Source organism: Emys orbicularis, chromosome 11 (genome assembly GCF_028017835.1).
Source record: "Emys orbicularis isolate rEmyOrb1 chromosome 11, rEmyOrb1.hap1, whole genome shotgun sequence".
NCBI classification, from domain to species: Eukaryota; Metazoa; Chordata; order Testudines; family Emydidae; genus Emys; species Emys orbicularis.
Genome location: NC_088693.1, coordinates 11,505,708 through 11,533,276, shown reverse-complemented (window position 1 = coordinate 11,533,276; position 27,569 = coordinate 11,505,708).

The following is a 27,569-nucleotide window of genomic DNA, read 5'->3' as shown; positions in this document are numbered from 1 at the left end:
TCTCCATTTAGACATGTAGGAGGAGTGTGATTACAGCCCATGGTTTATCAGCTAGTAGTAAGTGCCATGGGGTCCATAGCTAACCCTTGCTGATCTCCTCTGATGGGTTAATTTGGAAATTATATCTAATGCAAGTGCAGAACTATTATATCCATTAGCTTTATCACATTTGGGTGCAATCAGTTGTACAATACCAGGGCATTGCAGGGCAGAGTTGCCCTCTTCCACTTACAAACAAATCCCTAAGGAAGAAAAAATGATGGGAACTCTGATACTCAAAGATCTGCAACTACAGAATTTTGTGTGCATCTGGAGTTGATAGGCTTCTTTGTAACCCAGTTTGCTATGCAACCCTCTATATGTCTAACCTAGGAATCCTCTGAGAGAGGTATGAGCACATGTGATGCAGATATGGGAAGATGAATTTTTAGCAATTGAGTGGAAAACGGAAAGGCAAGCTGCTGAATGAGTGGAATTTGCATTAAAAACAATGTGAGTGTTTTATACTTTACATAGTCCGCTTGGTAATACTTACTGTCTTAAAGATCACTAGCTAAGAACTGAAGAGGTGAAACAAACAGGCTCGTTTGTGTCAGGCATTGGTAGTGGGGGAGAGAATCTTTTGAAGAGTGGGGTGGGGAGTTTAAAAAAGACTAACCCCAACAGAATCTTAGATTAGTTGAGGTTCAGTGAATGGCTTTGTTGAAAATTCAGGGAGAGAATTTAAATAGAGAAGAGCTGATAAGGTGCAGGGCATCACAGCTCTGTTTCCATAGTTACATTGTTCAAACAGAGGCTTAAAAGAACATGAATACCATCTCTGTTGAATTCTATAAGCGATACCAATCTTCCAGTGGGGGATACCAGTCATTGTTTTGTGTGATGGTTTTCCCCTCTAGATTGGGGGGGAGGGAGAAGGGGGTTGTGGGTAGACAAACTGTTGGTTTGAATGGCTACACTTTTCCCCTCAAGCCACTAGGTTCGTTCTTTCTCTCTTTTTGATTGGCAAGGAATATCCATATAATATGTAATAAAGTTTTGTTTTCTCTCATTTATATAATTCTCTTTCTCTCTCTTTTATTATATATATATATATATATATATATATATATATATATATATATATATATATATATATATATATATATATATATATATATATATATATATATATATATATATATATATATATACTATGAAAACTTGGGAGTATGATTCAAGAAAGGGTCCTTATTTTGCTTCTTATCAGTATTCCTCGCTAGTTGCATCCTTTCATCAGATGCAAGAGAAGACTCATTGTAAAGTAGCCTGGGTGTAATTGTAACTTTTTACCTTTCCACTCCACCTGGCCCTCAATCCCAAAACACAGCATATCTGATGGAAAATCCAACAGTAGCTTCCTTTTCTTCATATAAAGGTCCTGATGCTCTCCCATTGATTTCCCTGGGAGCAGGCCCTTGGCACATAGCTGTTTCAAGTTACAAACATTGGTTTTTTCCTTGTAAAAAAACTGCAGTACTGCAGGTTTCCTTTCCATCACAAAGTAAGCTCTGAAAATAATCATAAAATCATCAGTTATAACTTACATCCTGCATATTTTGAGATGAAAAGCATACCAGTCATATCTGTCTGTCTAAATTATGATTTAAAAAATTATTAAAAAGACTATAGCTGGTTTTGGATACACTTGCACTTTTTTTATAACTGGCTGAATGAGCAACCTACCAGGAAGGGAGTTCAGTTTAGTCAGGGGAGATCGGGCATGTGTGAAAACACTGTCCACTTCCTCTTTAAAGGACTTACTTAAACTGCAGTGCTTAAAAAGACTGGGGTAGCATTCAGACCTATGTGGAATTTGTCAGGGTTAGAAACTCCCTACTATAATACAGGCCTGATTTTGCTGATAGTCTGGTTGGCTCCTTTGCTGCTTAACTTGTGTTTTTCATGACCTTTCTTACCAAATTATCAGAGGCAGCCGGAAGTCATTGGTGTTATACCTGATATGAATTTGATCGCTATCCCTGTGTGATCTAGGATCAAAAATAGTTCAAAGTGGAAAATCTTTATTAGATCATTGAAGCTCTCCTCCTGCAGGACAGGGCTAGTGCACTCAAAATACCCATGGTGAAATTCTAGGCTTATTGAAGTTAAAGCAAGTTTTGCTGTTAACTTAAGTGGGGTACTACTTTACCCCTAAACTCTCCTTGCTGCATGTTACCAAACAATTAAAATGTAGTACATTCACACACCCGCTGTTGTCAGAGAAGAAATACTGCTTAAAGGTGTTTGAGAGCAGAGGGAAGACAAAGGGATATTTTTAGATGTGCAATGTCTTGGTATGAGTACACTTTTTTTAAAGGAACAGGTCTAAATATCTCACCTTTATTTCTGTGGAAACTGTTTTAGGAAATGCATGTCTGTTTTAAAACAGCATTGCAAGAAAGATTGTCAAGAACAGACACAAAATATATTCATTTGACCTTTACAATGCTGATGCCAATAGCACTGGCTGACATTTTTTTGAAATCAATTTTTTTTTCAAAAATCTTTAATTTTTCAATTTTTTAAAAGAGAAAATTAGGGCTTCCTCCCCAGCACTTTTTAGTGGCAAAAGATGGGGAAGTGATAAGCTGAATCCCTCCCCCTTCCAAAATGAAACCACCAATTTTCAATGTAACATTTTTTTGAAAACAATTCAAATTGATGAAAAATGTTTTTTGAAACCTGTGAAAGAAAAATGACTGATGTTCTTTGTGAAACTTTGAAGATTTAAAAAATGGGTACTTTACTCCTCAAAACAACTTTCTCTAGGTGACTAGGCAAGTAGAACTCGTGTCCTCTGCCCCACTCCTGCCTTCGCATTGAAGTGTCACAGTCAGGAGTCCCCTATCGACTCCTCCTTTAAAGGATGACCTACCAGCTGTCTCCTCTCCCCTCCGACAGGAGATGGAGTGGTCTCATTGCTACTAGGTACCTTGCCCACTCTTAAGGGATAAATCTGTGGGAGAGTTTATGCAAAATCATTTTTCTAAGCCACCCTAAAAATCTCATATAATGCAGGGAAACGGGTTTAGTAGAAGAGGACTTGCGTTTCTGTGTGGTGTTTCATCAGTGCAGGTTCTCAATCCCAGTCAAGTCTAAATTTTATGGCCTTTATAGGAGCAGGAAGGGAGAGCAGCAGAGGGCTGTACCTACCAAGCTCCTTCTCCCTTTCTCTAAAAACACACACGCTGGGTGGCTGGCAAGGATCTTGCTTAGGGACATGAACTCCTTAAAGATACATTTATTCATCATGCCATTGCTACTTCCCATCACATGTAACCTTGTAATACTATAGAACATCTAGGCTTGTGACAGCAGCCACCAAAATTGGTGCACTGCCTCTTCTGTCTTAGGCCCTGAGACATACACATAGGTCTTGTCACCAGGGCTGGCTGAAACTTTTTTGATGGAATATTGGATTTTTGACTAAATGAAATTTTTGGTGGAAAGAGTCAGTTTTCTGTCAAACTTTGGGTGGATTTTTTTTTTTTTTTTTTTTTTGGCCGTGAAATATTTCAGTTAAAACATCTGAAAATTTTTGTGGAAAACTTCAACAAAAACAGTGTGTTTAAGTCTTCAAGGAGATGGGAGGGATTCAGGCCAGCTCTACTTCTGTGGGATTCTGTGCCCACGAAGGTATGTGAAGAAGTATCAGAAAACACCATAACAATGACTGACTACCCCATCATCACTTTGTCACAGATTTGTAGGGCCAGAAAGTACTTATGATTTAGCCTGATGTCCTGCATAACACAGGTCATATAATTTCACACTCTAGCCCAACAGTTTATAGTTGAACTAGACATAGTTCTCAACCAGAGGTACGTGTACTCCTGGGGGTACTCAGAAGTCTTCCAGGGGGTACATCAACTCGTCTAGATATCTGCCCAATTTTACAACAGGCTACATAAAAAGCCAGTCCAAACTAAAATTTCATACAGACAATGACTTGTTTATACTGCTTGATATAGTATACACCGAAATGTTAAGTACAATGTTTATATTCAAATTGGTTTACTTTATAATTATATGGTAAAAATGAGAAAGTATGCAATTTTTCAGTAATAGTGTGCTGTGACACTTTTTTTGTATTTTTATGTCTGATTTTTGTAAGTAGTTTTTTAAATGAGGTGAAACTTGGAGTACACAAGACAAATCAGACTCCTGAAAGGGGTACAGTAGTCTGGAAAGGCTGAGAGCCTCTGAACTAGAGCATATCTTCTAGGAAGGCTATCCAGGGTGGGACTCTGAGGGAGCCCAACTTTAAATATCCAATATGACTATCAATGGGATTTGGGCACCGAAGTCCATCTGGCTCCTCTGGAATTATCTGTTACTAAGGCTGCGAATTGGTCACGGAAGTCACGGATTCTGTGACTTTCCGTGATCTCTGTGACTTCTGCAGTGGCTGGCTCGAGGGCTGCTGGGGCAGTCTTGGGCCACCCCCCAACCAGCAACAGGAGAAGCTTGTGTGGGGGGCACAGGGCTGGGGGTTGGGGCACATGAGGGGGTGAGGGCTCTAGGCGGTGCTTGCCTCGGGGCTCCCCGGAAGTAGCAACATCCCTCAGCTCCTAGGGGGAGGTGCGGCCAAGGGGCACTGTGCGCTGCCTCTGCCTGCAGGCACTGCCCTGCAGCTCCCATTGGCCATGGTTCCTGGCCAATGGAAGCTGCAGAGCCGGCGCTCAGGGTGGAGGCAGTACGCAAAGCTGCGTGGCCGCGCCTCTGCCAAGTTGCTGAGGGATGTCGCCGCTTCCAGGGAGGCGTGGAGCTGGGGAGGGGGTTGGCGGGGCTGGCAACCCCCAGCACCAGCGAGGGTCCTGGGCTGCGCGCTGCTGCCACCCACCCTCCCCAGAAGCAGCGGGGGCCCTGCCCCCCCCCGAGCACCTGTGGCACCCCTGGGCCATCCCCATCCCCAAGATTTAGTCAGGGTATATAGTACAAATTATGGAGAGGTCACGGGCCGTGAATTTTTGTTTACTTCCCGGGACCTGTCCATGACTTTTACTAAAAATTCCTGTGACTAAAACGTAGCCTTATCTAATACGCTAGCACCTACACACCCCTTAGTCTTAGCAAACTTAGCTACTTTATCACTAGATTTAGTGACTTTTTTCGTTTCCCTAGCAAGAAAATAAGTGTCAAAGTGACCAGTGACAAATCTAGAGACTTTCACTGCCAATTACAGTGACATTCAGAGAAAGATGTCACCAATATAGTCACAAAATCATTCACAAGCAGCTCAATAGTGTTAATAAAATCCATTCCGTGTTCTTCTTACTACATTCTTTTGCACACCAAGTCAATGAGGGCTGCAGTTTCCTTCCCAATGAGCAGAGGGCGCCCTCCTGATGATGAGAATGTACTGTTGTAGTTGCTTTTGGTGTGCAACAGAATGTAGTAAGAAGAACACAGAATGGATTTTATTAACACTATTGAGCTGCTTGTGAATGATTGTGTGACTATACACGCCTGGGTGGGTGTGTGTATATTTATATATATTTATATATAAAATAATTCTCTGGAAATTTTGTTCGGTGACTTTTTTTTACTCCTTTTGAGTGCTTAAACAGCTACATCTACCAACTTTTCACGGTTTGTCTGGTGAATTCCTGCTATGTGGAGTTGGCCGCCCCATTGTGCTAGGCACAGTACAAACACATAGTAAGACAGAGAGAACCTGCACCTAAAAGTGTATGCTCAAAATAGACAAAACAGCCAAAGGGTTGGAAAAGGAAACTTTTGTCCTGATTTGATTGGTAAAGTGACTTGCCCAGGGTCACATAAGAAGTCAGGGGCAGGTCCAAGTCCAGTGCCTAAATCTCAAGACCATTCAAATCTATTACTTGATCATTTTAAAAATGTTTTAACCTACACAGTAAAAAGCTCTGTCCCAAAGAGCTGGCAAGGATGCTAATTGTGAGGTTGGGATTTTCCCCTGGAATGGAACATGCTTCTTTGCCATAAACCATCAAAAAGCCTTCAGAGGGTAATAATTTTCAGTTATTACCCATCCTGGCAGGATTTGATCTGCTGACTTTGTGTCCTGTTATCAAGCCCCTGAGCCATCCAGTTCTTCTGATTGCAGTGTTGGATACCAAGATCCTGGATGCTGTCATTGGACTGATAGATATTAGCTTATCTTAACTCTTTTTTAAAGACCTACTGTATGATCATTAGTCTTTAAAAATGGGTTGACATTGGTCAATATTATTTTTCAGGGTTAGCACTGAAGAACTAGAAAATAAAGAGCTTTCTACACGCCTTCTTTCCCTTCCAAAAGAATGTGCATTTGGTATCACTCATTACAGTTGTTTGAAATAAGAACATGACCTTCCTTCATAGCGTGATGTTGTTCTTTTTCGTAGTCATTAAATACAGTGAATAAGTTTGTGAAGGAAACAGTCCTACTGAGAAATCTGACACTAGGATTTCTGAGGGGGTGGTGGTGGTTTTTTTCCCTGCTTTTAAGTGGTGTAGAAAATGTTGATGCCAAAAAATAACAGATGAAATACTGATAAATGTGGGAATAATTTTATTTAAAACAGAGGCGAATTGGAAGGCAGCTGGTTTTCATCTTGTTTTGTTAACTTTTAAGGAGGAAAAAAAAAGAATTGACTGTATTGATTTATGTCCCCACTGTTGTGCCCTTGAAGGAATATGCATGGGTGCCGTGTAGAAGAAGCAAGCACGCAGTGTTTCTTTGGGCTTCTATTCATCAGAGGCTGTCTCTTCAGAAATGCAGTAGACTTTTCCCCATCCTGATCCATCAAAGTAAATGGCAAAACACCCATTGTCTAGGATGATAAATAATCCATAATAAAGAAACTTTAGTCACAGAACAACTTCACACTAAATGGAGGCTTGGCTAGAAGCGGGATTGGAGTTGTCATCTTGCAAAGCCTAGGTAGAATTCAGGGGTTCCCTTCCTAAGGGAAGTGGTGGTGCTGATCTTTGTGGTTTAGGTAAAAATTCCCCTTTAGGCACTGGGTTTTGCCTACTAAAGGTACTCAGGCTGGGATACGGTGGTATTTCGCTTTCTGTAGTGAGGTTGTGTGCTTTTCAGCACCTGCTAGCTTCCAAAGCTCAATCTGTCTTTTGGGAGAAAGTGATCCCTATACAGTATCCTAACCTACCAGTGAAGTTCCGAGGCTTAATTAATAGACTTGTGAAAGCTAGAGATGAAAAGGACCTATCTGGTCCATTTCCCTGTAAGTGCAAAATTGTTCTCTGAAGGACACTTTCTGCGTTTGATCTGATCCAGGCTTAAAAGTTCCAGATGACCAGGGTTTTTCCCCCCTTCCTAGAGAGACTATTCCACACGACTTTCTACCTAATTCTTGCCCTTTCTTAGTTTCATCCTGTTATTTCTAGTTACCATAAATTACCATGAATCGACCCAATTTATATCAATCCTTCAGATATTTGAAGGCTATTATGAGGATGAGGTAGAGGGCCTTAAAATATGCTCAGTGAAAGGAAGGGATGGTCCAGCGGTTCAGATGTTGGCTTGAGTTTTAGGAGACCCAGGTTCAATTCCCTGCTCTGCCACAGACTTCCTGTGTGACCTTGGGCAAGTCACTCAGTCTGTGGGGACAATAGCACTTCCCTAATTCATAAAGGTATTGTGAGTGAGAATAATAAAGGTTGTGAGGTGCTCAGAACTATGGTAATGGAGGCTATGTCTCTGGTAAGGTATTATATAATAAGTTATCCTATTTATTACTTTCCTTACTGCTACATCATCATCAGTGACTTGATTTGGGGGTGGGTTCTGTTTCCAAGAGCTTGGTTTTGTTTTACTAGACTGTTTTTAACATTTATTCAACACACGTAAAAAAAGAAATTAAAAATGTTTGAAAATATTTTACAACTAAAAACAAACAAGCAAGTCTTCATTGTAACAAACTCCCTTTTCTCTCTCCATTCTATTTTGTATAGTCTTTTGTGTAAGTTTCTTAAATGGCCCCAGATGTCCCTTTTCTGGGGGAGAATTGACTTTAGTGAGTAACTCTTGAGTTATGTTGTTTTTAAAGTCTGACAAAACAAGACAACGTTCTAGTGTAGGCCATGCTAAACTTGCTCAAAGAAGTGGAGAGACAAAAGAACAGCCAGAGCTCAGAAAAGGCCATTTTCCCCTCTGGGTTGCAGTTCAGTTGCTTGACGACTGCAGGCACAGTACACTGCCTATGACCCAAGTAACCCTGGACCCTGGCCTTACTTCCCGCTCTGGAAGATATTTGGCTAGGTTGCTCTTATTTTGTTACTCTAGGGGAGGCAAGGATTTTTAACATCCCAAACTGATTATGGCAAAGCGCGGCAAGGTTAGGTCTCTTCGCTAAGCAAAAATCTTATCAAATGGTGAGTGGAGAGAAGGGGAATAAGTGAGGGTGGAATTGACATGTTAGGAGCTTTAGAGGTCGCTCTGGACACGTATGAACATGGGTTTCCCTTTCTAGGATCTGGAAAAGACCCAGCTAGGTGATGGTAAATCCTGGTGGGCTGGTTGTGCTAATGATGCTGGAGTGGCAGTGCTGTCCCAAGACAAGTATCAAATTGACAATTTATCAAGTTCTCTCACGGGGGGGAATGCTTCAAATGGGTGGCCATCTTGTTCCATCAAGAACATCCAATCAAATTTAACTTCCATGTGTCTAATATGGATATTTCCTCTCATTTTAGGATATTGGTTTGCTGCTGTGACAATTTTGTAATTTTCTAATTTCATTAGAAGTTGTGAAAGCCTCTCATCAGCAATTCTTTTAGTTAAAGCAAACTCCATTTGTACCACTTGTCAACTCCATTTCTTATGTAGCTCAAGTTGCTTTGACCTCTTCTGCAGCCTATCCCATTAGAAATTCCAACGATAATTGATGTTGCTTTACCCACTGCTAAGTCTCCTTCATTATGCCTGCTTCCATCCATTGTGTGTATGCATTTCAGATAATCTTCACTTCTCTCAGATATTGTAATACACTGAGATTTTTTTTATGATGTCTCTAGGACACTGTATTTCCCTGTAATAGTAACTTTAAGGGAATTTGTGATCGTTTTTAATGAATCATAAAGTATTGTTTCATTATTCTGTTTCACCACTATCTCAGCTTCACTCCTTCAGAATCTTACAGTAAGCTAGTTCACCTGGAAACGTTCTCTGAAGGCAGCTATATTTCATGCCAGCAAATGAATGTGTGTTTTTATATTTGTAATACTATCACTTCGCCCTGATCAGACTTCAGGGCAATACCACTGTCACATTAATGGTGTGCCAGCCAATGCAATACAAACTGTTGTAGCATAGCAGTTTGTCAACACCTGTGCTCTGTAGTGTTCTGAAAGTGTAGATACATTTGCTGCCCTCCCAGAGGCTGGGAGCAGGAACTTGCAAGTTTCCCATTGTAATCAATAGGAAACCAACAAGTGCTTAGGGATGGGAAGTGTTCTCTCTTCCCTGGTCTGGCCCTGTGCCTATAACCGCATTGTATTATTTTAGCTAGCACTGCAGACACACTTCCAAGGTGAAGAGGTCAGGAAGTGGGGTACCCAGGGTGTCTTTCAGGTTTTCTTCCCTGTCCCTTTAAAATACAGGATACCCTAGAAAGCTCTCAGCATGCCTGCCTCAGAGAACAAAGCAGGCTCCACCATCTTAGGGACAATGCCTCAGTTAGACACCCTCCTTTCCCAGAGCTCCCCTCAGGGTGATAATATGCATCCGAAGAAGTGGGTTGTAGCCCACGAAAGCTTATGCTCTAATAAATTTGTTAGTCTCTAAGGTGCCACAAGTACTCCTGTTATTTTTGCGGATACAGACTAACACGGCTGCTACTCTGAAACCTCTCAGGGTGATGTTGCTCTGTCATCCTATTGAAGCTCTGTGCCTTAAAGGTAGTGTTTCCCAAATTATGGGGATGGCCTCCTGGGAGGGCTAGCTGGGAGTGTGGGATATGGATGAGCATCACAACTGTTCTGTAGAATCTGTGTGACCTGAGTGTAACCGATGCAGCAATGCCTGTTGAGTTTACATAGAGCGCAAAACAATAAGCTCGGAGGCACAGGCTCTGGCTTCCTCTGGGCCCTGGAGGGTGCTCAACCCCCGCCCACCCCCCCACACTGTGCCCCAGGCCCCACCCCCACCCGACCCCTTCCCCCAAGCCTACATCCCCCGTTCCATCTCTTCCCGCTCCTGTTCCACCCCAGGCCCTGCTCCCACCTTTTTTCCCCAAGGCTCCCGCCCCACCACTTCCCGTCCCCGCTCTACCCGTGCCCCAGTGGGAGCTGTGGAGCCAGTGCTCAGGCTGGGGGCAACATGCGGAGCCCCCTTGGCTGCCCCTCCATCTAGGAGCTGGAGGGATATGCCGGCTCCTTTCCAGGAGCCGCACGGAGCCAGGCAGGGAGTCTGCCTTAGCCCAGCTGCGCTGCCAGCTGGACTCTTAACAGCCAGGTCAGCGGTGCTGACCGGAGCCGCCAGGGTCCCTTTTCAACCGCGTGTTCTAGTCGAAAACTGGACACCTGGCAACCCTAGGTGCCATTGAATGAGGGGGCTTCATTTTCATGAAGTGGGGGAGTCAGTTTTCAAAAGTGTGGGAAAACACTGCCTTAAAGGCACAATTCCATCCCACATGTTTGCTAGTGACATATTTACATACAGGCTGGATTGGTCAAAGCCCCAGGCAACAGTTAATGAGGGAAAACATGCAGTGATCACAAAGAAAAAGGATGCATAGATTTTATTTAAAAATGTTTCCACTGGAGTCAGTCATGCATTTCTCTAGTAGTCCATTTCATGCTCTCTGAACTTTTGGATGCTGTGTCTAAGGTATTCTTGTGTATACTTAAAGTTTTGTCTGTGTGCCAGACTTGGCATTGGTACTCTAGGCAGCCTGCAGGAGGAAGAGATAAATTTACTTTCCACTTGGGAAAGAGTAGCAGTGTTCATCTTAATTTTATTTATCACCAAAAGAAGTTAAATCAAGTTGACGGGACAGAGTGATGCTGCTTTGCACTCGTGCTTAGAGGAGTTTGGAGTGACTTGCCCTTTTTAAAAAAAAAAAAAAAAAAAAAAAGTGGTTTTGTGCTCATCTAAATTATAGAGCACTGAAGAAATTGCTTGTAGAGGTTCATGTTTCAAGGAAGCTCCAGCTGCTAAATTACCATCTCAAAAGGCTGAATTGTACTAAGAATCTAATTCTTTCTCTTTCTCTATATCAAACAAGTCCCAATCCTAAATTGCTCTAATTACAGGTTGTTTTTAATAATTCCAAATTGCTATATAGTTAAAGGACTTTCGTGTTCCAATTCAGAGGAAATGGCTGTTGGTTAGAAAGTGTTTTAGTATGGAATTAAGTCAAACAGTGCTGTAGTAAAGCAGTTCAAAACATGCAATCTGGAAAGATTTAAAATATTCAGTACCCCCAAAAAGTAGTTATTAGATTAGAGCGAAAACAAACTGTGTGCATAAGCAAGAGCAAGGCTCTGGGAGACTGCAAAGAACACAAGATAGTAACCCTGTTTGAAGTTAATGATGGCAAAGTCCTATTCGAGTGAGTCATCCCTTTGCAAGAACAGGCTAGATAGTCCCTTTGACAGTCTATATCAGATATTAATCTGATACTGTTACTGATAGCCAAAAGGCCTTAGGAGGTACAAAGTCAGTTCATGCTGCGCGTGATCCTAAGCCCATTTAAGTGAATGGAAAGATTCCATTGACCTTGGTGGGCTTTGGATTGGGCCCATGAATCCTGTTCTAGTTCTGAGTCTCTCTCTAAGTGTTCTTGTTAGTTCTATTTATCGGAAGGTTTCATGGCGACCCATTGCTACAGCATCTGAACACCTTACACCTAAAATTGTTCTGCAAGTGGGAGGCAGAGGTGTTTCCCTTTAATTTCTTTGCAGGCTCTCGCTTGCCTTCCATCCTGGTCTACAAGCCCCTGTGCACACCTTCGGTTATAAAACACGTTAAGGTAGGGTTGACAGGTGTCCAGTTTTTGACCAGACCACCCAGTGGAAAAGGGACCCTGCTGGCTCCAGTCAGCACCGCCAACTGGGCTGTTAAAAGTCCAGTCGGTGGTGCTGCGGGTCTAGGGCAGGCTAGTCCCTACCTGTCCCGGCACCGTGCTGTGGCCCGGAAGCGGCCAGCAGGCGAGCTCCTAGGCGGGGGGCCATGGGGCTCCATGCGCTGTCCTTGCCCCGAGCACCGGCTTCGCACTCCCATTGGCCGGGAACCATGGCCAGTGGGAGCTGGGGAGGCGGTGCCTGCGTGAGAGAGAAGCGCGGGAAGCCTCCTGCTCCCCCCTCCCCCCCACCGCTTAGGAGCTGGACCTGCTGGCCACTTATGGGGCGCAACGCGGTGCCAGGACAGGCAGGAAGCCTGCCTTAGCCCCCCCATGCTGCGCCACTGAATGGGAGCCACCCGAGGTAAGCCCACACCCAAACCCCGAGCCCCTGCCCCAGCCCTGACCCCCCTCCCGCCCTCTGAACCCCTCGATCCCAGCCCGGAGCCCCCTCCTGCACCCCAAACCCCTCATTGCCAGAGCCCGCACCCCAACCCCCTGCCTCAACCCGCAGCCTCCTCCTGCACTTGAATCTTTCGGCTCCGCCTCCCAGCCTGGAGCCCTCTCCTGCACTCCAAACCCCTTATCCTCAGCCGCCCGCCCCCAGAGCCCACACCCCCAGCCAGAGCCCTAACTGCCTCCTGCACCCCAACTCCCTGCCCCATCCCAGTAAAAGTGAGTGAGGGTGGGGGAGAGCGAGCCACCGAAGGAGGGAGAATGTAGTGAGCGGTGGGCAGGGCCTTGGGGAAGGGGCGGGGCTAGGATGTTCGGTTTTCTGTGATTAGAAAGTTGGCAACCCTGTGCAGTTGGCATCTATCTGTCACAGTTTCACGGTTAACTATACGTTTGGCACCCTCCCATGCCGTTCCTCCTGGTGGGCACCCACTTAAGGTTCAAATCCCAGTCATCATTTCTTTCAGGCAGAGATGCATGTCTCCCTCCCTCCAGACCGGGGTTTAGGCTTGCAGTCTCTCTGCATTGCACTGTGGTTTCCCCAGCAGGTCTGATTGGGGTCCAACACCTGTGGCTAACCTTTCTCCAGGAGCTACAACAGTCTACCCCTGTTACCTACCAGTCTTCACAAAGCAAAATACTTTTATTCTTAGGGTAAAAGCATTACAGAGAAAACACACACAAAAATAAACGTTCTATACGCAAACCAAGAGCTTACCAAAGGGCAGGACACTCATCAATCTTATTCCCTAGTAAGCCCAAGTCTTCCACCAACATTGGGCCCCCTCCCTTGGGCAGAAGGTCCTGTATGTTTTCTGAATCAAAAGAAGGCCCTGTATTAGTTTAACCTCAGACTTTTGATGCCAAAAGCTCTTTTTTTGTCTGTCCGTTCTCTGAAAAACCCAGTTTTGAACCAGTATAAATGAGCCTCCCCAGGGCATGGTACCTCTCTGGATGTCTTTACTGCCTGAATTATTCACCTTGATTACCGCCCCACCACCACCCCCGCACACTATTTTTGGTTCCTGGAGGAACTGTGGTAGCTCTCCTCTCCCTCCAAGGTGCATACAATTCCTGGCCCATAGTGATACGTAAACCATTCATAAACTTAATACAAGATGGTCACCAAAGATATTACATGTGCTTGCAATATCTGTCACACCATCTATACAGCACAGCTTTGCAGCTGTGTAGAGCTGTGTTTTTGAAGCATGCTATGTTCAAACTCCATTCTGATTTGACATAGGTCATTGTCCCTAACTTATACATATGTTGTGGATTCAAAAGGGAAGAGACTGACCAAATGGTAGACTTGTGGAAGGTTTTAAATCTAAGCTCTGTTCTGTGTCCTATTTGTCCCCTGTATGTCCCAATCTCTTTCTTGCCTCCTAATTCCCCTCACAAGTTCCCTTCCATTGTTCCCAGACTTTCCCCCACCACTGGATCCTTCCCTTCCATCCAAGACCTCCTGCAATATGTGTATCACGTCCTTGGTTGTCATCTGGCTTTCTTCCCCCATACGCACTGTGACGGGTTGGATCACAGAAACCCCCTTGGGAACTGCCAACTGATGTGCCAAGACTACTTCTGCCCCTGCTTTCCCTGCCAGCTTGGGACTCCAGCACCTTGTCTTGTTGAGCCAGACATGCCAGTCTGCTCCAACACAGACCCAGGGTCTGAACCACGTGCCCCGAAGCTGCAGACTTAAACTGAAAGCAGTTTAGAGAAGTGTTCCTGACTTTAACACTCAGATGCCCAACTCCCAATGGGGTCTAAACCCCAAATAAATCCATTTTACCCTGTATAAAGCTTATACAGGGTAAACTCATAAATTGCTCGCCCTCTATAACACTGATAGAGAGAGATGCACAGCTGTTTCTCCCTCCCCCCCCCAGGTATTAATACATACTCTGGGTTAATTAATAAGTAAAAAGTGATGTTATTAAATACAGAAAGTAGGATTTAAGTGGTTCCAAGTAATAGCAGACAGAACAAAGTGAATTACCAAATAAAATAAAATAGCAAATCTGAGTCTAATACAGTAAAAAACTGAATACAGATAAAATCTCACCCTCAGAGATGTTTCAATAAGTTTATTTCACAGACTGGATGCCTTCCTAGTCTGGGCACAATCCTTTTCCCTGGCACAGCCCTTGCTCCAGCTCAGGTGGTAGCTAGGGGATTTCTCATGATGGCCGCCACCGTTGTTCTGTTCCACCCACTTATATATCTTTTGCATAAGGTGGGAATCCTTTGTCCCTTTCACCCCTCCTTCTAAATGGAAAGACACCAGGTTAAAGATGGATTCCAGTTCAGGTGACATGATCACATGTCACTGTAAGACTTCATTACCCACTTGCCAACACACACGTATACAGGAAGACTTACAGGTAAAACAGAGCCATCTACAGACAATTGTCCTGGTTTATGGGAGTCAACAAGATTCCAAACCACCATTAATGGCCCACACTTTGAGGTCCTATTGTAGTTATGCAGTTATGTTTCATATTTCTAGTTTCAGATACAAGAGTGATACATTTATACAAATAGGATGACCACACTCAGTAGATTATAAGCTTTGTAATGATACCTTACAAGAGACCTTTTGCATGAAGCATATTCCAGTTACATTATATTCACACTCATTAGCATATTTTTATAAAATCATATAGAGTGAAATGTCACACGCACCTGAATCAACTCTTTCCTCCGAGCCATGATGGAACACAGACATGCATGCACTGGTGATCATATGGCCCTTTGTGTAAGGGTATTGCAGTGTCCTGGCCAAATTCTACATTGGGTAACTGAGCTCTAAATTGAGTAGCTACGGGATTCTGTGGCTGGATGTAGTATCACCTGCTCTAAACAGTTCTGATGATTTGTTGTATGCTACTAAATCTCCTACACCTCATCCCAGAAGTGGCTGCATTTCAGTGGTGGGTGTAATGATTCACGTATGTAAACTGTAATACTCATAAAATGCTCTGGAAAGTGCTCTATATATTTCAGAGATTATTAATTCTACTGTTCTAGAAGCCATAGTATCTTCCCGGCAGGGCAGACCCAAAGATCAGCTTTGTTTTCCTGGCACTGAATCCAGCCAAGATCACTCATATTCAACTTCCTAAGAGATTGGAAACCACTGAAATGGATTGTTTTAAACTCTCTAATAAGTAATTCCCTATTACCATGAAGGATGCAGTTACTGCCAGCATTGTACAGGCTCTGAAAGTGGATTACATTAGCCCTTTGTTTGAAATCAAATGAGTTTACAACTCCACTTTAGAGTCTTTACAGCTTTAGAACAGAGCCAACAGAAACTGTTTAACAAGTCAATGCTTCTATGGGATTTGCACTGTTCTATCTTTAGCTTTCTATAAGAGGGAGAGATTGTATTTTCTTGTGCTTTCAATTCACCCAGGGAAAATGATGCCGAGCATTAGAGCCTATTCAGTTTTGCCTTGCAACAGGTAGATAGCATTCATTCAAGTGCACATGCATCTATACATAATGAGTGGTAGCTTCCTCATAATGCTCCAGGTCTTTTTTAAAGCTTCCTCGGATCTGAGATGGCTTTATCTGAACAGACCAGTGTTTGCAACACCCCTTTAAAACCAGCAGGTTTTTTATTATGTAGGGATTTCTTCATCCTCTACTGCACCCATTAGAGAAAGTACATTTTATTTAATTTATTATTTCCTTTCTATGGTAGGAGAACCTGGGACCGAAGGAAAGTGGCGTCACTGATTTAGGGCAGTTTGGGGCATCTTTAGATTGGCTGGCTAGGTCACCAAAAACAAAATCCCCAACTGTTACTGAATCTGTGGGCGACAAGTGCTCAACCTCCTGTTCAGACCGTTAGTGCTGTGCTTTTCTTCACTGCTTCTATTGAAATCAGCGAACGAGAATTTCTTAGCTTCAACTGCAGATGAATTCTGCTGAAAAAATAAGACATGAGCTGTTTCCTATCAATTGTAGGGTTTTATTTATTTATTTTAAACCAGTGCACATGATGAAAAGGCTTGTGCCCAATATAAGGGCCAAAAAGGGACACAGAGGTGGGTGGATAAGTGCCATTGTTTCACTGAATGTTTGTGTCCTGGTTCTCTTGTTCATAACTCATGGGTGGAGGAAGATGCAATGAGAAAACACCATCCCTGCCTTAGAAATGGGATACCTATTGTCCATAGCATCTTACGTAGCCTGTCTCCAGGTTTTCGGTATGTCTCTCTTCTTAGTAAGAGGTCAGGAATAGGAGAATCACTTCAGGGCTCCCCTTTCACAGGCTAGTGGTTTGGCAATGAACAATGAGATAAATTGGCTCTAAGGAAAGGCAAATCATAACTGCCTCATATTTAGGATTGAGAGAGAGAGGTTCAATCCTTGATTATACTCAAAGGTAACAGTAGGCTTAGTGATAGAAGTATCAGGGTGTACTGTCAGTTAGAAATACAAAAACAAATAGGGAACAAGACATTGTTAGCTCTCTAAAATTTTCCCCTCAAAGTTCCTGCCCAACCAAAATAGATTTAGGGCCTCTATTCTAGTCAACCTCTTTGACTAGAATAGAGGCCCTACATAACCATTGCCATGGTGTCTCAGTGATTCAGTCTAGTCTCTTGGTTTGTGCATTCAGTTTTGTGTGCAATTAATTTCCCTTAGATATTGGTCTACCTCTTATGTGTGCCGGTTCTCAACCACTCAATTAAACACGGGTGACACAAGTACTTACAAAAGATGGGGGTTCAAAAAGGGATGTGTGGTTTAAAAAAGCTGGTCCTTACTTGACTTTAGTAAAGCTTCTGATACTATCTCGCATGACCTTCTCATAAACAAACTAGGGAAATGCAACCTAGATGGAGCTACTATAAGGTGGGTGCAAAACTGGTTGGAAAATGGTTCCCAGAGAGTAGTTATCACTGGTTCACACTCATGCTGGAAGGACATAACAAGTGGAAGTCCCACAGGGATCAGTTCTGTGTCCAGTTCTGTTCAATATCTTCATCAATGATTTAGATAATACCAAGCTGGGAGGGGTTGCACGTGCTTTGGAGGATAGGATTAAAATTCAAAATGATCTGGATGAAATGGTCTGAAGTTAATAAGCTGAAATTCAATAAGGACAAATGCAAAGTACTCCACTTAGGAAGGAACAATTAGTTGCACACATACAAAATGGGAAATGACTGCCTAAGAAGGAATACTGTAGAAAGGGATCAGGGGTCATAGCGGACCACAAGCTAAATATGAGTCCACAGTGTAACACCTTTGGGGAAAAAAACGAATATCGTTCTGGGATGTATTAGTAGCAATGTTGTAAACAAGACATGAGAAATAATTCTTCTGCACTACTCTGCGCTGATTAGGTCTCAACTGGAGTATTGTGTCCAGTTCTGGGAGCCACATTTCAGGAAAGATGTGGACAAATGGGAGAGAGTCCAGAGAAGAGCAACAAAAATGATGAAAAGGCTAGAAAACATGACCTATGAGGGAAGATTGGAAAAAAACTGGGTTTGCTTAGTCTGGAGAAGAGAAGACTAAGGGGACTTGGCAAGTTTTCAAGTACATAAAAGGTTGTTACAAAGAGGAGGCAAAAAAATTGTTGTTGTTAACCTCTGAGGTTAGGACAAGAAGCAATGGGCTTACCTTGCAGCAAGGGTGGTTTAGGTTGTATATTAGGAAAAGCTTTTAACTGTCAGGGTGGTTGAGCACTGGAATAAATTGCCTAGGGAGGTTGTGGAGTTTTTTAAGAGCGGGTTAGCCAAACACCTGTCAGGGATGGTCTAGATAATACTAAGTCCTGCCATGAGCGGTCCCTGCCGGTCTTATGATTCTATGATTTGCACTTGCAACACTAGTTGGCAATGGGATCAAACCTGGTACTACTGTGACGTTGCAGTCTATATAATTTTATAAAAATATGCTAATGAGTGAATATAATGTAACTGGAATATGCTTCATGCAAAAGGTCTCTTGTAAGGTATCATTACAAAGCTTATAAGCTACTGAGCGTGATCATCCCATTGTATCTGAAACTAGAAATATGAAATATAACTCTGAGGGCCTATTGTAATTATGCAAAGTGTGGGCCATTAATGGTGGTTTAGAGTCTTGATAACTCCCATTAACCAGGACAGTTGTCTGCAGATGGGTGTGTTTTACCTGTATGTCTTCCTGTATACGTGTGTGCTGGCAAGTGGGCAATGAAGTCTTGCAGTGACATGTGATCATGTCACCTGAACTGGAATTCATCTTTAACCTGGTGTCTTTCCATTGAGAAGGAGGGGGTGGAAACCCAGAGAGGGACAAAGGATTCCCGCCTTATGCAAAAGATATATAAAGGGATGGAACAGAACAAAGGGAAGAGAGGAGCCATCATGAAGAATCCCTAGCTACCACCTGAGCTGGAACAAGAGCTGTACCAGGGGAAAGAATTGTGCCCAGGCCTGGAAGGTGTCCAGTCTGAGGAAAAAACGTACTGAAGTATCTCTGAGGGTGAGATTATCTGTATTCAGTTTGATTAGACCTAGATTTGCGCATTTTATTTTATTTTGCTTGCTGACTTACTTTGTTCTGTCTGTTACTACTTAGAACCACTTAAATCCTACTTTCTGTATTTAATAAAATCACTTTTTACTTATTAATTGACCCAGAGTATGTATTAATACCTGGGGGAGCAAACAACTGTGCATATCTCTCTATCAGTGTTATAGAGGGTGAACAATTTGAGTTTACCCTGTATAAGCTTTACACAGGGTAAAAAAGATTTATTTGGGTTTAGACCCCATTGGGAGTTGAGCATCTGAGTGTTAAAGACAGGAACACTTCTGTTAGCTACTTTCGGGTAAACCTGCAGCTTTGGGGCAAGTAATTCAGACCCTGGGACTGTGTTGGAGCAGACGGGAGTGTCTGGCTCAGCAAGACAGGGTGCTGGAGTCCTGAGCTGGCAGGGAAAGCAGGGGTAGAAGTAGTCTTGGCATATCAGGTGGCAGCTCCCAAGAGGGTTTCTGTGATCCAACCCATCACAACTACTTGATGTGAAAACATGAGCTTCTACTGCTTGAGCTGAAAGACCCACCCTTTTAGCTTAAAGGTTGGAGCTGACTCATTGACCTCTAGGTGGTCCACCCACAAAAGGACAGAGCACCACACAGTGTAAGCATGCATCACATACTAGATCCTGATCTTGCATTAAATTTAAGTAGTAGTTTAGACAAAATACAAGAAGCTTTTTTACTTTGTTTACATGCTAAGCAGGGATGATCTGTGTCTTTACCATTAACTCCTTTCTATATGCTTTGTTAGCTGTCGCCTCTAAAAGCTGGCTCCTGCAGCAGTGAAAAGTTTCCTAATACCATGTTGGTTCACTGGAGACGACAAGGGAAGAGAACCACCTGCTCTAGGCCACAACACTGCTTCCTTAAGGTCTCCCATCCAAGTACTGATGCAGCTCAGCCCTGCTTAGCATGTAAACTAAAAGTATAACAGCACATTGTGATTTGGCTGCAGACTACTTGTCTCTGTGTAAGATTTTCTCAGAGCTGGTTTTGGACAAATATCTTTTTAACTATCAATGCTACATTAGCTGACATTGAACTTAGGAAGTTTCCAGTTTCACTAATAAAAAAGTTGGAGAGATGTGCTTGTAAATATTTCAGGGTAATTGTGCGTGGCTGATTCGGTGCCTAACAATTAATTTTTTCGATGTTATGATTCCTTTGAAATACGTTGTGCCAGACGCTGATTAGCGTGACAGAGAAGGTATTGTAGAGACAACTTTGAATGTCTTGGCAGCAATTATTGTAGTTGTATGCCCCAAGAAAGAAACTTCTCACTGTGCATTGGGTATGTATGCATAATTCAATGAAGATTCAGATGAGGTTCACATGAAATTTTAGCCATTATTATTAGACATCCTTGATAATCATCTGAGCAACTTACAACAAAAGTACTGGCTAGTCCATCAGCATTTGTAATGCACTTGTCAGCATATTATACAGAGTGCTGGGTACAAAACGAAGCATCACACGTATGTGTCTATAAATGACATTTACCCACCATCACTACAGTGAGGGAGTGTAGTGCCTATCTATATAAAAATGACAACCCATCGGGAGATCTGGTTGAACAGTTATTTGCTTTGTGTCTGACAATTTAAAGCAAGAGTCTACTTCGTAGCATAGTCACAACCTTATTCTGTGCCCTACCAAACTATGCTAAAGCCTTGAGCTATTCTTGTGCAGAGACCGCCAGATTCACATAGCATGAGGTTGAGGTGTCAGTTACACAGCGAAATAGAATTTTCCTTTAATGTAATAGGGGGACAATTGTATTGAAAGTCCATCAACAGAGTTGTACTTGTAAGGTACATGCCCCTTGCTCTCAGTCACTTCCCAATATCAGAAAAGGAAGGCAATCATAACTAGGGTGGCCACCTTTCTAATTGCTGGTAACTGAACCCCTGAGGCCCCTCCCCCTGCTATGTCTCTTCCCCCAAGGCCCCACCCCTTCACCACCTCTTCCTCCCAAGGCCCCACCCCCGTTGCTTGCTCCTCTTCCGCCTCACCCGTCGCCCACTAGATTGTCTCAAGGAGCCTGCCTGCAGGTAGGAGGCAGTCCCGGTTGAGCAGGGGCTGGTGCGGGTTAATGGGCTGGTGCCTCCACCTGCCCCATGGTAACCATAATTTTGGTTCAGGTGCCATTTAGAGTTGCCAGGTCCCTGAAAATCAGGCACCTTGCAACCCTAAATGACATCCGGACACAAAAGCCAAAAACTGGATATCTGGGTAAAACCCGGACAGGTGGCAACCCTAATCATAACATCAAGGGAGCCGGTTAGGGCTGGATTTTCCATTCTGAGTCGATAATTTCTGGATAAAATATCTCAGCCTTTTCTAAGTGCATAGGGCTGAAACCCAGAATGTAGATTGTGAGCATAGAGGCACTTTTTTTGGCCCTCTACTGAAGCTTTGTAAAGAAGCCAGGATCGACACAGGCTTGTGCTTAATCTAGTGCTATGAGCTTGTTATGGGTTGAGGTAAAAAATCCCACCTACGACAAAAGAAGAGTCTGAAACCACTCAGCAACTGTTTTTTCTGAATATTGTTTAGGGAAGATGTGTATGTGTGGCAGAAATCAGAACAGAAAAACTGGCAAAGAGAGAGAGAGAGTGAGCCAAAAAGAGCAGCTTAGAGCAGCAGGCTGACCCTGGAAGACACCAGAGGAGAGGTTTTTTTTGTGTGTCAGGAGTACAAGCTGAAAAGGGTGCTCTTGGTGCTATGAGCAAAAGAAGCTCTTTCCTGCTATTTGATTCCTTCTGTGTTCATAGACACAGGATTTTGTACACTCTGTCTTTGATGCGGTTTTGTTTACTTACAATCAATTTCTACTTCCAACTGGAATGTCCCCAGGGCCCTGAAACTTTGACTGGCTGCTCAGATCAAAAAAGGGGCAACACTAGAATGCATGTCCAGGCGCTACAAAAGTGGCGTTGAGTGAACAATGAGATGTCTACAACTGATTCCTAAATACTTTTCTCTTCTGCAGTCACATCTATCTTTTAAAGCAAGCTCTTCTTTTGCAAGCATTGGGTCCTAGGTTTGGTACAGAAAACCCATAAGTTCATTGTGTCTGGGAGCACTTTTTTCAGAAGGAAGAAAAAGGTTTAATGCTATTTGTTCAACTCAGCCAGAGATCTACTGTTTATAGTCTGAAATATCCTAAATGTGTTCTCAATTACCTTGTGCATATTTTAAAAGAATTAAATTTCCATCAAAGGATTTTGTGAACTGTTTGATCTTGCTGTGTCTAAAGAGCCCAATCTGACTGGAGATAATTTTGGCTGAGCACATATGGTACCATTGTAATGAATTGTGCTCATTGTGGGGTGTGACTTCAAGGGAAACCAGTCCATCTATTGGCTTAGTGAGCGCTGGCTTTTAATGGTGGGTGTGGAATGAGTAGCTAAGGCCTTGGCCCTGCAGCAGGACTGAGGTTCTTCATACTATTTGGTGATTTAAGCTTTTGTTTCCTATATGATTTGTAACCTGGAGGGGGGTGCTCAGTTATTTAGACATCTGTGAATGGCCTGTGATGAGTTATGGAACCCTAACTTGTTACAAAAACCTGAAAATAAAAGAGGATTTGGTGGTGGTGATGGTGGTATTGTTTGTTCCTATATCCCCCATCTGAGATTGGGACCTCATTGTACTATATACTGTTCAAACACATAGTGAGAGACAGTTCCTGCACTGCAGATCTTAGTCTGAAGAGACAAGACAAAGGGGGGAAGGGAAAAAAGAGGCATATAGAGAGGAAGTGACTTGTCCAAGGTCATGAAGGAAGTGAGTGGTTGAGCCACAAATAGAAGTTGTGTAGCCTGACCCCTAGTTCAGTGCTCGATCTACTAGACCATGCTGCCTTCCAGAAAGCCAGCTCTAACAGTATAAAGGTGGAAATCAATCTTCCATTCCTCACACAGGCAAATGACATTCACTAAACAGACAAAATATTGATATCTTCTGTAGATTTCTTGATTGGCCTAACACATTTCACATTATGCAGAAATTAGACCCCAATGACATGAAATGCCTTATATTTTCTCCTTAGAGAGCTGCTTATGCCCCATGAAAATCATTGACTGTTTAGAAGCAGTTCTCTTGCTGCACTATAGCATGCAATGTCTTTGTTCTTCATTCTTCAATACTGAGAGATCTTGTGTGAAAGCAGGACTTTTTTTTCTTGGGAATTTTGTCTGCCCCCACTGCTTATTCCCCATCTGCAATCCTAACCCTCTCTTTGGGAGACTGGTGATCACATTCAGAAAGGTGGGAGGGAAGCTGTCAGTATTGCTGTTTGTATTGTACCAATACAGTTTCCAATGCTCTGCTAGAAATTTAAATTAATCTGCTCTAAATTAACTAATTTTAAAAGGTACTGCACCAAATTAATTTAGGGACACATGATTATATGCATTTATATGGCAGCTTTAATTACCAAGCCCTTGCTGATGTGATTGCTCAGGAAATGTCTGATGTCACAAACAGATGTCACGTGGAAAATAAGCAGCAGCAGGTGAATTGTTAAGAAACAAAGATCATTTTTATGCAGATATCTTCTATATTAAACAACGAGGGGAGAGAAAACCAGACACTCTGTAGAGCAAAAGCTTAATTGTTTCTAAACCGAGAAGGGCTTGTTTTCCAAAAATTTCAACTAGTTATGGGAAAGGCTGTAATGAGAGACAGAGCTGCTTTTCATCCAGTTTGCAAATTCAGTTCCAACAAACATGACAAATAAAAGTTCCCATTTATGAGGGTTTTGGGGCAAAAAAATTGCTATTAGCAAAACTCTTGCTCTTTTTCATTTCTACTTTGTGATATTTGCTACCTATCTGACTGCATCGTTACTATAAGGCTATGGAAGACTGTATAAAATTATATCAGTGGAAAATCCCTAAATTGGGGTGGGCAAACTTTTAGGCCTGAGGGCCACATCAGGGAATAGAAATTGTATGGCAGGACATGAATGCTCACAAGCAAACACGTGTGATATTCAAGCTAAGAGGGCTAATATAATCCTTGGATGTATAAGCAAGGAAATATCAAGCAGGAGTAGGAAGGTGGTATTACCTTTGTATAAGGCATTGGTGAGACCATTACTAGAAATCTGTGTCCAGTTCTGGTGCCCACACTTCAAAAAGGAAGCCAAAACCTTGGAAAATGTTCAGAAAAGAGCTGTAAAGATGCTTAAGGGTCTGGAAAACATGCATTATAGTGAAAGACTAAAGGAGCTCAATAGAACTATTTTTTCAAAAAGAAGGTGAAAAGGTGACTTGATCATGGTCTACAAGTACCTGCATGAGGAAGAGATTTCCAATATATTTAATTTAGCAGAAAAATCACGAGTGAATGTCTCTCTAAAAGAATGCCCCACCAGAAATCATAGGTTTAATGGAGAAATTATTGGGTGTGGCTTTTTGGCCTGTGTTATGCAGGAGGTCATGCTAGATGATCACAGTAGTCTCTTCTGCCCTTATGATCTATTAAACTTCTTGGTCACTTGTTTGAAATTAGTTCAAGCCTTCAATTGGTGGTTTTATTTTATATGAGGAAATCTGTATAATCTGAAAACCTATGTGAAATAAGCTAATGATTTAGACTTATTTAAAGAGGACAGGGGTCTGTGATTAAAAAGCATCATCATCACAGGTAGTGTCAGGAGAGAGTCTCTTCAGAGAGGCCATGGATTGAATGGGCCTGGTGAACAATGTTGAGGATTAATTTAATTTAATTTAATTATTGTTATCCTATTGATTTATAACTAAACTTCTGTGTTAAATCACTAGGCTGTCTTCCCTCAGATCACCTAGTTAAGTGCTATAGCCTAGATGAGGGCTAGAATCTCCTTTCGCTTGTATCGATGTAAATCAGGAGTAATTACACTGAAGTCAGCAGAGATGACATGGGACAGAACTGGTATAAGTGAAGAGATCTGGCCTGTGGCTGTGCTCAGAGCACAGGACTGAGACAGGAACTCCTGAGTTCTAACTCCATCTCTGTGCCCTTGAGGAAGTTACCTTGGCACAAAATTTTACAGGTGAGCCTGCAAAAGTGTGTGTGTCTGGCCAGCACGCATGTAAATCTGTGGTTTGCACTCAGATGTACCTGAGTTTAATAGATCATAAGGGCAGAAGAGACTACTGTGATCATCTAGCATGTAAATCAGACTAGCTTATGAAAATGTCAACCTTAACTTCTGTACCTTATTTTCTGTCATCTCTAGTTGTAATTCTCATTTATAAAGAGCTGAAGATGGAAAGTTTTATAAGTGCAGGGTTTGATATTAACTGTCAGCCACAGAGAGATCTGTTATCTTTTTCCATAAATGTCATATAAAGACTGGATGGATTTTAAAATCTCACACTTCTCCACTCACACCCAAACTTTAAAATAAAAAATAGCTTATAAAACACAGGAAAGAAACCTACTTTATGGGATAACCATAGATAAACATTGAAAACATTTGGTACATTGTACCAAGAGAACAACTCTTAGGCTTGGTCTACACTAACCCCCCAATTCGAACTAAGGTACGCAACTTCAGCTACATGAATAACGTAGCTGAAGTCGACGTATCTTAGTTCGAACTTACCGCGGTCCAGACGCGGCAGGCAGGCTCCCCCGTCGACTCCGCGTACTCCTCGCGCCGAGCAGGATTACCGGAGTCGACGGCGAGCACTTCTGGGTTCGATTTATCGCGTCCAGACAAGACGCGATAAATCGAACCCAGAAGTTCGATTGCCTGCCGCCGAACCAGCGCGGTAAGTATAGACAAGCCCTTAGACATCATTTTGAAATCCTCTTTAAGTCACATTGTTAGAAGCTTCTTGCAATATGTAGACAACACAATGCAAGTAAAATATTATATAGATTGAAATATTGATGGCCCAATAACTTGCAGTCCCAAATACATAATAATTATAAAAAATAACAGGAGTACTTGTGGCACCTTAGAGACTAACAAATTTATTAGAGCATAAGCTTTCGTGGGCTACAACCCAAAGTGGGTTGTAGCCCACGAAAGCTTATGCTCTAATAAATTTGTTAGTCTCTAAGGTGCCACAAGTACTCCTGTTATTTTTGCGGATACAGACTAACACGGCTGCTACTCTGAAACCTGTCATAATAATTATATTATTTAAAAAGTTGATTATACACAGTGGCTAAAAACAATATTGTTACTGATTTGAGAGAGAAAGAGAGTATTGAAAAACAACCAGGTTTGCTAAGCAGAGATTTCAAGTGAGTAATAGGGCAGTATTTCAGCCATCAGGCAAAACATTGGCCCGTATCATTGCTTTCCATGCAAACAGATTTTTTTCAAATAACAGTATTTCATCAGACTGTTTTATTCCAAGACATAAATCATTCTTGGTGAAACTGAGCTTTATTTTTTATTATTTATTCAGGTTGGAAATGGCCTCCATATTGCTCTCAGACCCATATAAACTGAATAGCTTAGTAACTCAATGGCACATTTAATAAAAACTTCAGCAAAGAGGTTTTATTGGAGACTACATCTAATGTGGACAGAAGAAGGAAGCTGTCCCTGTCAGTCACTTGGAATGGGCAAGGAGGCTCTTGAAGATGAGGTGGTGAATGCTTCATGAAATCATCCTCGCATGCAGCCCAACCACTGCACTTCAGTTTTCATATAGCTTTTTTTTCCTGTATGCCTTATGGACAGCATCTGATGTACAGAACGGAATGTAATTCTCTGCTTTGGACATGACTTTGCTAAGCAAGACAGTTTAGTGCTGCATGTCAAACACGTTAATCATTGCTACCACCAATATCCCTTTCTCTGGAAGAGACTAAGTGTTTAATTCTTCCCTGTCTGTTTAGCATTTGGGAAGCTGAATTTTGGTACAGAATTCACAAGCCCTTACATTTTTGAGAAGAATAGTCAAGAAGTAGTTGTCAGTGGAGCCCTTCAATAGTCAGACCTCAGATCTTTTCTCAATAGAGTGTTTTCAGGGTCATAAGTGAGGTTAAGGAATAAGGTGGATTGCTTGCCCTCTTGCAGGTCTGGAATATCCCCCTTTAAAAGGAGCTCTGGTTGGCGTAATCTCTTCTTTTGTGCAATTCACCTGTAAAAGAGTACCTCAGAATTCTCTCCTGTTTCTGGAGAGCTGGGAAGGCTCTACTATAAAATGGATCTCTTTCACCCACCTCCGTATCTTCGGTGGGGATCCATCGTGATACTGTGGGAAATCCCACCAAAACAAGTCCAGAACCATCATCTGCGTGCGTCAGCGTGGGGGAGAGGAGAACCCCAACACTCTGCTGTTTCCAGAAGAAATAAAGGGCTGGAAAATGCTGCTGTGTTCTGTGTGGTCTTGAGACCAATCATAGAATCATAGAAAATCAGGGTTGGAAGGACCTCAGGAGGTCATCTAGTCCAACCCCCTGCTCAAAGCAGGACCAATCCCCAACTAAATCATCCCAGCCAGGGCTTTGTCAA